This window comes from Macaca thibetana, chromosome 7 (genome assembly GCF_024542745.1).
Source record: "Macaca thibetana thibetana isolate TM-01 chromosome 7, ASM2454274v1, whole genome shotgun sequence".
Taxonomy (NCBI): Eukaryota; Metazoa; Chordata; class Mammalia; order Primates; family Cercopithecidae; genus Macaca; species Macaca thibetana.
In genome coordinates, this window is record NC_065584.1 from 158579306 (window position 1) to 158591732 (window position 12427).

Sequence of the window (12427 nt, forward strand, 5' to 3'; positions counted from 1 at the left end):
CACCTCAGTTTCCTCACGAGTAAGATGGGAATGCCCTCCTGCTTGGCTCCCACACTGACATGGAGAGTTGATGAGCTACTGCTGCCAGGGAGGCACCGGGGGAGCTACAGGGTGTTGGCACCCACCCCTCCAGATCTTGGTGGGTCCCCGCCCATTAGCAGAGGTCCTCCAAGGAGGTGTCCCCTGCTTTTGGCTCTGATGTGATCCTTGCCTCAGGGCCCCTGGTAGCCAGGAGGTTTTCTGATGCAGTAGAGAGGGAGGGCTTCTTGGAGCCATGCTGTGCATCCAGGAGGGTCCTGGCCCAGTACCCTGGAGCCCTTGGGCCACTCACCAGCCCAGGCAGTAGGGTGGAGTGGGTGTGGCTGTAGCCCTCTCTCGCCTTCCCTCTGCAAGTCTGGCTGGGATTTAACTCTGCTGACAGGGTAGGTGCTGCAGCTCTGCCACTCTCCCTCTGGAGCTGGACCAGGAGGGCTGAGAGGAGTACGGGCACATGTCTGTCATCCAGGGCCGCAATTCTGCTGCATCCCCTGCCGGTGTGTGCCTCCCAAGATGCCATCCTTATTGCAGCCCCACCCCCTCTCCTTCCTAGGTACTCCCAGGAGTGAGCTGGGGACGGGGCAGACAAAGTCAACCAATTCCAGGCTGTCAGGAGGCCCCTATGAGGTAGAGACAAAAGCCCCCATTTCTCAGGTCAGAAAACTGAAGGCTGTCTGAGACCACAGGCAAGTTCAAGGCAGACACAGTGCTGGAGCTCACGTCTCTAAGCCCTAGGCCAGGGCCAAATGCCGGGTGTGCGCAGTTTTCTGGGGAGATCTGTACCTTCAGCAGATGTTCAAGGGGGAGCTATGGCCCTGAACACAGAATCGGATGGAAGGAGAGAGTAAGGGTGGCTTTTCCAAAAAGCCCACACATCATGAAGTGTGGGGAGGTGGGGAGCATACAAGGAGACTCCCAAACACAGTGCTCCAGCATGCACGTGAACCTTTGGCCTGGAGTTCAGGTTCTGGGGGGCTAGTGGATGTCCCCAAGCCTGTCCTCAGAGTGAGGACACCTGGGCCAGTCCTCACATGCTGGGAGGACTCTGAGATTAGATCTCTGGGGAGGGGCTTCAGATAACCCTTTGCCCCCCCCAAAAAGCAAAGAAGGCTTTCACCCAAAGGAGAAGAGAGAGAGAGAGAAGAGAGAAGACAGCCACGATGCGCAGGGACCAGGGCAGCCCTCACCACTTCCTGGCTGACCTGTCAGTGCCCTATCAGTGCAGCTTCATGGCACTGTCCAGCAGTAATGGCCCCTCAGGAAAGGAGATGCACTGCTCCCACCTCAGGAGACAGGGTCTCCTCAGGTATTTTGACTCCATGTAGAATGGCAGAGTCTCCCTGGGAGTGGGGAGAGAAAAACTGTCAAGACGGCAGGAGCCTGGCAAGCACTGAGCTGAGGGGGGTGGCTGGGAGAGGAGTGCCCTTCCAGCTCGGCCTCGGCCTCTTGAGATCTGTCTGGCTGGCACTGTGTGGCAGACAGCCTGCTTGTTCCTTGTTCTTGCTGTCACCTGGCTCGGGCCCCTCCCCAGATAGAGCTCACCTGGTGGGCTCACCCCACCAAGCCAGGCCCAGGGAGAGGTGTGTGAGGCCCACAGGAGGCCAGGTCACATGACGCAGGGACTCAGGCCCACTGGTCCCCTCACCCTTCCATTTGCCCCTTCAAGGCCAGCTGAAACCCTGATTTCTCGAAGCCTTCCTTAACCATCCCCTCTCCCCTTCAACTGGCCTCACTGAGGACTCTCCCACCCCCACCCTGCCATGGACACACATGGGTGTGGGAGGAGGCACCCAGGCCTTGATGCTGGACAAAGGTTACGTAGGTGCCATCTCAGCCAGGTCCAGTGACTTACGCCTGTAATTCCAGCACTGTGGGAGGCTGAGGCGGGCAGATCACTTGGGGTCAGGAGTTCGAGACCAGCCTGGCCAACATGGCAAAACCCCACCTCTGCTAAAAATACAAAAGTTAGCTGGGCACGGTGGCACCCACCTGTAATCCCAGCTATTCGGGAGGCTGAGGCAGGAGAATCGCTTGAACCCAGGAGGTGGAGGTTGCAGTGAGCCAAGATTGTGTCACTGCACTCTAGCCTGAGATAGAGTGAGACTCTATCTCAAACAGACAAACAAACAAACAAACAATCATAGGTGCCATCTTTGCTCCTGACCCAGCACCTCCTTCTGGGCTGCACCGACCAAGAGGGTCTCTGCTGGTACACTGGGCACTGGTGTGCAGGAATCCACTTGGGCTGTAAGGGCCTGGAGTCACCTGCCCAGCATCCCTCCCTGTCCTCTTCTTGCTCAGCCCCAGTGCTGGGGAGCTCACTGCTTCTCAAGACATTTGCTGTTAGAAACACCTTGAGGTGAAACAGACCCCCCACCCTGCCCCACAGCCTTCCCTTGGGCTGGTCCTCAGGGTCTGCTAAGTAAACGACTCTGGTGGATGTGACTGGACAGCAGGAAGGACAGAGAGAGCAGAGGCAACGCCTGGCAGGGGGCGCAGCTGTGGCCCTGACTCTGTCCTTCAGTGGGCCTCAGTCTCCCCATCTGTCCTGAGGGGACTGAGTGTCTTGCTAGTCCTTGCCTGGCAGAGAAGAGGGGGCAGGGGAAGAGAAGAGAGGGAGGGGAGGAAACGGGAGGTAGAAGAAAGCTGAGTAGGGAGTGGTAGGCAAAGTCCAACCTGGGGGAAGGTGAGCAGGCAGCAGGGGGACTGCCTCAAAAGGGGAGCAGGGAGCCAGCAGAGGCACTGCTGGGACTGCTGCCTGGAGGGCTGGGGCATTATCTGGCTTGGAGGATGCCACAGACAGAGGCCTGAAGTGGGGATACTGGACCTCAAACCAGGGCTGGCCTGAAACCCTTGGAAGGGCCTGCTGATAGACACAGAGGTGCGCTGGGCCCTTGGCAGGGCGGGGTGGGCTCTGAAAGCCAGCATGACAGGACCAGCCCAGACCTGACCCCTCCATGGCCTACCATCCCGGCCACAGCCTTGACCTTCTCCCTCCCCCGCACCTCAGATGCCCACACACCCTGTGCACTACGCTGTGCCCTCCCACCCAGGGCAGCAGCCCCCTGCAGGGAGGGCCCAGGCTAAAATCCCACCCATTCTGTCTCCTCTCCTTCCATTAGAATCCCACCTGTTTTGAGAAGTTAGCTGGGCCTGTGTTAAGGAAGCACCTGATAACCAAGGTGAGAGTGGTGGCGCTGGTCCCATGTCCTGTCTCACTTTTAGATGAAGAGTTTCTTCATCCTCAAAAAAAATGACTTGGAAGAGAGCCCTTTAATAGACTTCTCAGCCAGGGGTGGAGGGCTTGTAAGGACATTTCCAGATCCTTGAAAACAGAACTTCCAACGTTTAACCCTGGAGAGAGTGGGAGCCCGGGCCCCAACTCCTTACCCTGCCCAAGCCTCTTCTCTGAACTGGAGGCCTCTGAGCCTGACTCTGTGCACCCTAACGCTGGCCCACAAGCCATGGCTCCCTTCTGATGTCCCCTGAGGCCGCTGGCATTGGCAAGGGCTCCCTCAGCACCTCCTGGCGGGGGGGGGGGGGGTTCCCGCTTTCCCTACTTACTCCAGCCTTGGTTAGGGGGCCCACTTCCCAGCTCCTGCCAGGCCTCTCCACCCATTTGTGGTCAAGGCAAGAGAGACCACACCCCCTTGGATGTCCAGGCACTGAGTCCCTGCCGGCTACTCATATGGATGGGCCCTCCCCAGCTGCTCCTCACCACAGCTGCGTCCGGGTCCACACCACAACCACAGCATTGTTGGAAAGCAACTGCACACCTCCCTGCAACTTCCCCTCGCATCCCCCAGACTGAGTCATGCAGGCGGTGCCCGTGAGCAGGCCTGGCCAGGGTTGGCACCAGCTGGCCAGAGAGAATGAGAGGCACTGACCACACCCAGGAACCTCCCCAAAGTCCATGCATAGGAGTCAGGAGAGCAGCCAGATGCTGGGACCCAAGGGTGCCTGTGACACACACCACCCTGAAAGTTGCAGCTGAGCTTTTCTGAGAAGGATGACAAAGTCCTGGAAAAGCTTTAACTACAAAACTCAACATATGGAAGTCAGAGGAAGCAGGTATGGATTCTGGTCTCCTTTTACGTGAAATAGCTTCTAAAAAAAACTGTTTCAAAATCACATTTAATATGCGTTGAGCCCCCTGGCTACTAGGTGGGAAATTCAAAGACCTGAATCATTTACTCCCACCCTAGATGCCTAGAACTTCAGAACTTCAGAGCGGAGTCCTGCGGTCTTCAGTCCTCCCGGTCACCGCTCCCTGGCTCATTCACTCTCCTCTAGGGGCGGTGTCTCCACTTCCTGCAAAGCTTGGGCACATGGGCAGCCATGTCCCTCGAGGTTCGCCACCTCCCCAGGGCACTGCCAGGAGGCACTGTCCTCACTATTAGCAGAGTCAGAGCCACCACCACGACCATAGCCACTACCTCCCCAGCCTGGGGAACTCTCCCAGCCTCTTTCCTCGGCCTGTCTTCACTCCCTCCTAACTACTCACTCCTTTCCTCTTCCTCTCTGGGGCAACCTTCCATTATCCCTGCCATGTGCCTTGGTTTACGGATCAACTTTGGATTCTGGCCCTTGAGATGAGAAATCACAAGTACCTTCTAGGAATGAGAAAGAAGAAAAGACCCAGCAGGGGAATGCCAATAATGTTAGTGACACTCACTAACTTCTTCAACACTTAGCCATGGGCCAGGCCCTGCCCTAAATGCTCTACGAAGGTTAAGGCCATTTAATTCTCACAAGAGCCTTATGAGGGAGATGCTGTCATTCCCATTTTGCAGATGGACAAGCTGAGGCACAGAGAAGTCATGTGACTTGCCCCAGTTCCATCAGCTAGTGAATGGGAGAGCCAGAATTCCAACACAGGCACATTTCTGGAGACAGGGCATGGGTTCCTCCAGGTCCTCAAAGGCGTCTGGGACCAGCAAAGAAGCCATAGGTCTGTGCTCTGAAACATGGTCACAGCACTGTTCAAACTGTCACCTCCTTCCTCCACGAGCCCTCTAGAATCATGCATGACTCCTGGAAACCGCAGCTTGAAAAGGATTGGCGAGAAGTATAATTCCTCTTAGAAGTAGTGTGGTAGTGTAATTCAGACTTAGATTGTTCTTTATGGGTGAGAGAGGGGGTAAATTACAATCGATAAACCGGCTGGGTGCCGCGGCTCATGCTTGTAATCTCAGCACTTTGGGAGCCTGAGGTGGGTGGATCGTTTGAGCCCAGGAGTCCGAGATCAGCCTGGGAAACGTGGTGAAACCCTGTCTCTACAAAATATACAAAAATTAGCTGGGCATGGTGGTGCACGCCTATAGTCCCAGCTATCTGGGAGGCTGAGGTGGGAGGATTGCTTGAGCCCAGGAGGTGGAGGTTGCAGCGAGTTGAGATTGTGCTGCTGTACTCCAGCCTGGGCAACCGTGAAGCCCTGTCTCAAAAATAAAGAAATAAATAAACCATCAGCTAGTCAACAAAATATTAATAGAAAAATACGGGATTAGAAGGGATAAGAACACAGCTATGGAGATGACTTTTCAAATTGAAGAAACTAGTGCATGCTTATACATAGGAGTGTCCCAACATTAAATAATAATTTTCTAGTACTTCTAAATTGCCAAAATTGACTCAAGTGAAAAGCACAAAAAGACCAATTACCACAGAAGAAAATTTAAAAATTATCATCTCTAAAAAGACACCAGCCCTAGAGAGTTTTAGCATGAGTTATTTCAAACTGGAAGAACAGTGAATTTCTCTGTTATTTAAACTCTTCCAGAGCATATGGGGAAAATGCTGAATTGATTTTATGCTTCTAAATTGATTTTATGAAGCTAATCCTAACACCAAACTCTGATAAAGATTGCTATCCTGCACCACCCACCCTCATGCTGATAACCACAGACCAATTTTACTCCTGGCTACGAATACAGAAGTCCTGGATAAAATGCCACCAGTGGAATCCCGTACCATTGTACTGCCAGATGCAGCCCGTGTTTGGCATGCTTTCCCCTACACCAGATGTGTGCTAGGGCAAAACTGGAACCTGATATCTGGATCCAGGCAATTTGGACACAACATTCATTTCTGTGGTCCTAAGTACCCCCTCTCAGGAAGCAGAGAGTAAAATGCAGCAGGTGTCCAAAGCTTGCAAATATACAGAAAGGCTACAGCTTGGATTACTGTTGTTGACTGGCAACATAGTTAACCACAATATCCTGTTAAGAGTGATTGTTCGTCGTTTCTCTTTTTTTTTTTTTTTTTTTTTTTTTTTTTTTTTGAGATGGAGTCTCGCTCTGTCGCCAGGCTGGAGTGCAGTGGCGCTATCTCGACTCACTGCAACCTCCACTTCCCGGGTTCAAGTGATTCTCCTGCCTCAGCCTCCTGAGTAGCTGGGGCTACAGGTGCCTGCTGCCACACCCAGCTAATTTTTTTATTTTTAGTAGAGGCGGACCTTCACCGTGTTGGCCAGGCTGGTCTCGAACTCCTGACCTCAAATGATCCACCCGCCTCGGCCTCCCAAATTGCTGGGATTACAGGTGTGAGCCATCATGCCCGGCTGTCATTTCTCTTCCTTGTTGAGAAGTTCTTAAGTATTTTTTGTGCTTTTTTCTTGTTGGTAGGTGGCTACCTTCTCTGCCTTTTCCCTGCGGGTTTGATAACATGATTGAATAAGCAAGACCTAATAGATGCCCTGTTTGCTGTATCAACATGGATACCCCCAAAACTTGGGAGACAGTGCCTGTGGTGCCCTGGGAAACCGAATCCTGGGCCCAAGGGACATGATCCAGCTGGTAGTGCCCCTGTGCCAGGTGAGAAAAAGAGACCTTGCCCTCTGCTGGAGTTGCAGTAGCCTGGAGCTTCTCGGCCAGGGAAGAGATCTTCGCTGCAGCTGGAGGACACTCTATTTCAGATATGACATCAAAGGCCATCTCATTTCTGGTTCACAGCCACTGCCCCTTCCACTTCTTCACTAAAATTCAAGTATATTAAGAAATATATTTATTTTTTGAGACGAGGTCTCACTCCGTCGCCCAGGCTGGAGTGCAGATCATGGCTCACGGCAGCCTCGACCTCCTTGGGCTCAGGCAATCCTCCCACCTCAGCCTCCCAAGTGGCTGGAACTACAGGCAAGTATCACTATGCCTGGCTAATTTTATTTATTTATTATTTTTTTTTTTTTGTAGAGACATGGTTTCGCCATGTTGCCCAGTCTGGTCTCAAACTTCTGAGCTCAAGTAATCCTCCTGCCTCCACCTCCTAAAGTGCTGGGATTTATTTATTTTTTTGTAGAGATAGGGTTTCGCCATGTTGCCCAGTCTGGTCTCAAACTTCTGAGCTCAAGTAATCCTCCTGCCTCCACCTCCTAAAGTGCTGGGATTACAGGCATGAGCCACAGTGTCTGGCCAAGAAATAATCTGCATACAGCAAAATTTACCCTTTTTAGGTGTACAGTTTGATGAGTTCTGACAAATATATGCAGTGATATAAATACCCCCACAATGAAGATGTAATACCTCCATCAGTCAGGACTTCCCTCATGCCTCTTTGTGGTCCGTTTTCTACCTCCCACCCGCAGCCCCTGGCCACAACTAAGCTGTTTTCTGTTCCTGTAGTTTTGGCTTCTCCAGAATCTCAAATATATGGAATCACATAGTATGTGGTCTTCTGTATCTGGCTTGCTTCACTTAACATAATGCTTTTTTAATTTAAATTTTATTTTTATTTATTTATTTATTTTTGAGACGGAGTTTCGCTTTGTCGCCCAGGCTGGAGTGCAGTGGCATGATCTTGGCTCACTGCAACCCCCGCCACTTGCCAGGTTCAAGCAATTCTCCTGCCTTAGCCTCCCAAGTAGCTGGGATTACAGGCACGCACCACCATGCCCGGCTAATTTTTTGTATTTTTAGTAGAGACGGGGTTTCACCATGCTGGCCAGGCTGGTCTCGAACTGCTGACCTCATGATCTTCCCACCTTGGCCTCTCAAAGTGCTGGGATTACAGGCAGGAGCCACTGTGCAGGCCTATTTTTGATTTTTGAGACAGTCTTACCCTGTCACTCAGGCTGACGTGCAGTGGTGCAATCTTAGCTCACCGCAACCTCTGTCTCCCGGGTTCAAACGATTCTCCTGCCTCAGCCTCCTGACTAGCTGAGATTGCAGGTGTCCCCCACCACGCCTGGCTAATTTCTATATTTTTAGTAAAGACGGGGTTTCTCCATGTTTGCCAGGCTGGTCTCTCAAGTGATCTGCCTGCCTTGACCTCCAAAGTACTGGGATTACAGGCATGGGCCTCTGCACCCGACCTAATCTTATTTTTAATTGTAAACTGACAAATAACAGTTGTATCTATTGAGTATGAAGTGATGTTATGATGTATTAATATGATGTTGAATAATCAAATTGAGCTAATTAACATATCCATCACCTCAAATACTGTTCTTATTTTTTGTGGTAAGAACATTTGGAATTTACTCTGTTGACAATTTTGAAATGTACATTATTTAAGATACTTGGCCAGGGGTGGTGGCACATGCCTGTAATCCCAACACTTTGGGAGGCCAAGGCAGGCAGATCACTTGAGCCCAGGAGGTCCAGACCAGCCTGGGCAATATGGTGAAACACTGTCTCTACAAAAAACACAATAACCAGCCAGGGATGGTGGTGGGTACCTGCAGTCCCAGCTGCTCAGAAGGCAGGGATGGGAGGATCACCTGAGCCCAGGAGTTTGAGGCTACAGTGACACTGCACTCCAACTTGGGTGACAGAGGGAGACCTTGTCTCAAAACAAAAAACAAAAACAAAAACAAAGTGTCTACATGCTCAACAGACACATTATATCTTCTTCTTCTTTTTTTTTTTTTTTTTTTTTTTTGAGACGCCAGGCTGGAGTACAGTGGTGTGATCTCAGCTCAGTGTGCAACTTCCGCCCCTGGGGTTCAAGCGATTCTCCTGCCTCAGCCTCCCAAGTAGCTGGGATTACAGACATGCACCACCACACCTGGCTAATTTTTGTATTTTTAGTAGAGACAGGGTTTCACCATGTTGGCCAGGATGGTCTCAATCTCTTGACTTTGTGATCTGCCTGCCCCAACCTCCCAAAGTGCTGGGATTACAGGGGTGAGCCACTGTGCCTGACCTGTATCGTCTTTTTTAAAGCTATTCTACTAGGTACCCAGTGGCAGTCATCTTTCCATATTCCTGGGGACTGATTCCAGGACTCCTGAAAATAGGAGAGTCTGGGGATGCTCAAGTCCCTGATATAAAATAGTGTAGCATTTGCATATAACCCATGCACATCCCCCACTTTACTTTATCTCTAGATGACTTATGATCCCTAATATAATTTAAATGCTATGTAAATCCTTGTTATGTCGTATTGTTTTTTATTGTTGTATTGTTATTTTTTTCAATATTTTTTATCTGTGCATTCACTGTGCAGTTGGTTGAATCCGTGGATGTGGAACCCATAGATACCGAGGGCCAATTGTGTTTCATTCTGGTTTAAATTTTCATTTCCCTAGTGACTAATAATGTTGAGCCTCTGTTCATGTGGTTGTTTGCCAGGGTATCTCTTCTTTTTTATGAAGTTTCTCTTCAAATCCTTTGCCCATTTTTAATTCGCTTGTTTGTCTTATCATTGAGTTGGAAGAGTTCTTTATCTATCTATTCTGGATACAAGTTCTTCATCAGTTATATGTTTTGCAAATATTTTCTCCCAATCTATAGTTTGTCTTTTCATTTTCTTACTAGTACCTTCTAAAGAGCAGAAGTTTTTAATTTTGATAAGAGCGAATTTATCATTTTTTTCCTTTTATGGATTGTGTTTTTTGTCCTATCTAAACCTCAACTTAAACAATGTCACAAAGATTTTCTGTAAGCACTGCAGTAAATGGTATCCCATGAATTTTTAGAACTAAGTTCTGAGTTTTGATCTTGCCAAAATTTCTATCTAAGTGGTCTAGGGAGTCATGCCCTACAAATCATAAATTCTCATCAGATGGATTTTATTTATATATCGTGACTTACTTTTCAATCTGACTCTGGCATAACATTACGAGACAAGGAAAAAATATTTAACCCCAAAATGTATTTCCTTGCCATACCTTGAAATTGCCCTGCAAGTCTCTTGTGGGAAAAATCCACATTCTATAGAGAATCCCTTTTCCCTTTTGTTTTCCTTTCTTCCTTTCCAGATCCAGGAGATAATCAACTAAGAGCCAGGCACCCTTTTAGGTCTAATAAGAAACATTTTACAACCTGCTGTCTCTCTCTCTCTCTCTCTCTCTCTCTCTCTCTCTCTGAAGTCTGCTATCTGAGAGATTCCTCTGCACAATAAAACCTGGTTTCCACAATCCTTTATTTTAACCTGAACATTTCCTTTCTATTGATCCCAGATCTTCAGATAAACCAACCGTCAACCAGAAAATGTTTAAATTTACCTATAGCCTGGAAGTCCCCGCTTTGAGTTGTCCCTCCTTTCTGAACCAAACCAATGTATTTCTTAAATGTATTTGATTGCTGTCTCATGCCTTCCTAAAATATATAAAATTAAGCTGCACCCCGACCATCTTGGGCACGTGTTCTCAGGACCTCCTGAGGGCTGTGTCACAGGCCATGGTCACTCATATTCGGCTCAGAATAAATCTCCTAAAATATTTTACAGAGTTCGACTCTCTTTTTTTTTTTTTTTTGAGACGGAGTCTTGCTCTGTTGCCCAGGCTGGAGTGCAGTGGTGCAATCTCGGCTCACTGCAACCTCCGCCTCCTGGGTTCACGCTATTCTCCTGCCTCAGCCTCCCGAGTAGCTGGGACTACAGGCGCCCGCCACCATGCCTGGCTAATTTTTTGTATTTTTAATAGAGACGGGCTTTCACCATGTTAGCCAGGATGGTCTCAATCTCCTGACTTTGTCATCCACCCGCCTCAGCCTCTCAAAGTGCTGGGATTACAGGCATGAGCCACCGCGCCCAGCCAGAGTTCAACTCTTTTCGTCGACAGTTTTGATATGTTGTATTTTTATTTCCATTAGAATATTTCTAATTATCCTCATGGTTTCTTCTTTGAACCATAAGTTGTCTAAAAGTATGTTGTTTGATTTCCAAACATTTGGGGACTTTCCAGATATCTTTCTGTTACTGATTTATAGTTTAATTTCATTATGGTGAGAGAACATACTTTGTATGATTTCACTTATTTTTATTATGGTGAGAGACCATACTTTGTATGATTTCACTTATTTTTAATTTGTTAAGATTTGCTTTGTGGCCCAGAATATGGTGTATCTTGCTAGAGTTCCATGGGCACGCAAAAAGAATGTGTATTCTGCTGTTGTGCGGAATGTCCTATAAATGTCAATCAGATTAAGTTGGTTATTAGTGTTATTCAAGTTACCATACCCAGCCTGATTTTCTGTGTACTCACTCTACCAAGTATTGAGAGAAGAGTGGATTTGTCTATTTCTCCTTTCAGCTCTAACGGTCTTGATTTCTCGATTTCAGCTCTAACGGTCTCGATCCTCACTGTGTTCTCCAGTGCACATGCACGGACAGGTATGATGTCCTCTTGATGAATCAACCCCTTTATATACGGTCCTTCTTTATTCCTGAAAATATTCTCTGTTTCTGCTTCGTCTGACATTAATATAGACACTTGAGCTTTCTTTCGATTAGTGTTTACATGGCAAGTCTTTTTTCCATTCCTTTGGTTTTAGGCTATCTAGGTCTTTATTATTACTTTTTATTTCTTTTGAGACAGAGTCTCGGTCTGTTGCCCAGGCTGGAGTGCAATGGTGTGATCTCAGCTCACTGCAACCTCCGCCTCCCGGGTTCAAGCGATTCTCGTGCCTCGGCTTCCCAAGTAGTTGGGATTACAGGCACATGCCACCACACCTGACTACTTTTTGTATTTTTAGTAGAGATGGAGTTTCACCATGTTGGCCAGGCTGGTCTTGAACTCCTGCCCTCAGGTGATCAGCCTGCCTTGGCCTCCCAAAGTGCTGGGATTACAAGTGTGAGCCACGGCCCCAGCCCTAGGTCTTTATATTTAAAGTGTGTTTCTCACAGACAGCCTGGGGGGCCCGGAAGTTTTCTCAAAGTTGCGGCTCCACCCTCAGCTCTCAGCAGCCCCTGCTCGCCTGCACCACCTAGGGGATGTGAGGTCTTGCCCGCCTCCTGGTGGTAAATGCCGTTGCTGCTACTCTTGGTTGGGCTAGTGGTGGAGGCGGTTTGTGGATGTGTATTAAAGGGTTTACTGGCGGTGGGATGTTGCTCCATTCTCCTGGCCCAGCCTCCGCAGAGCCTGTGTACTAGGGTCTCAAAACGTGGAGTCTTCGAAGTGCTCCTGTCCCTTCTTCTCGTGCCTTCTATCTCCTGTAGGTTTAACACAGGAGAG

The 12427-nt window shown here is 49.1% G+C and overlaps 1 protein-coding gene across 1 annotated transcript in view; it reads right to left on the reverse strand.

Moving 5' to 3' along the window:
* NPTN (neuroplastin) overlaps positions 1-12427 on the reverse strand; it is a 416039-nt gene that overhangs the window by 388334 nt on the left and 15278 nt on the right. The window lies entirely within an intron of this gene.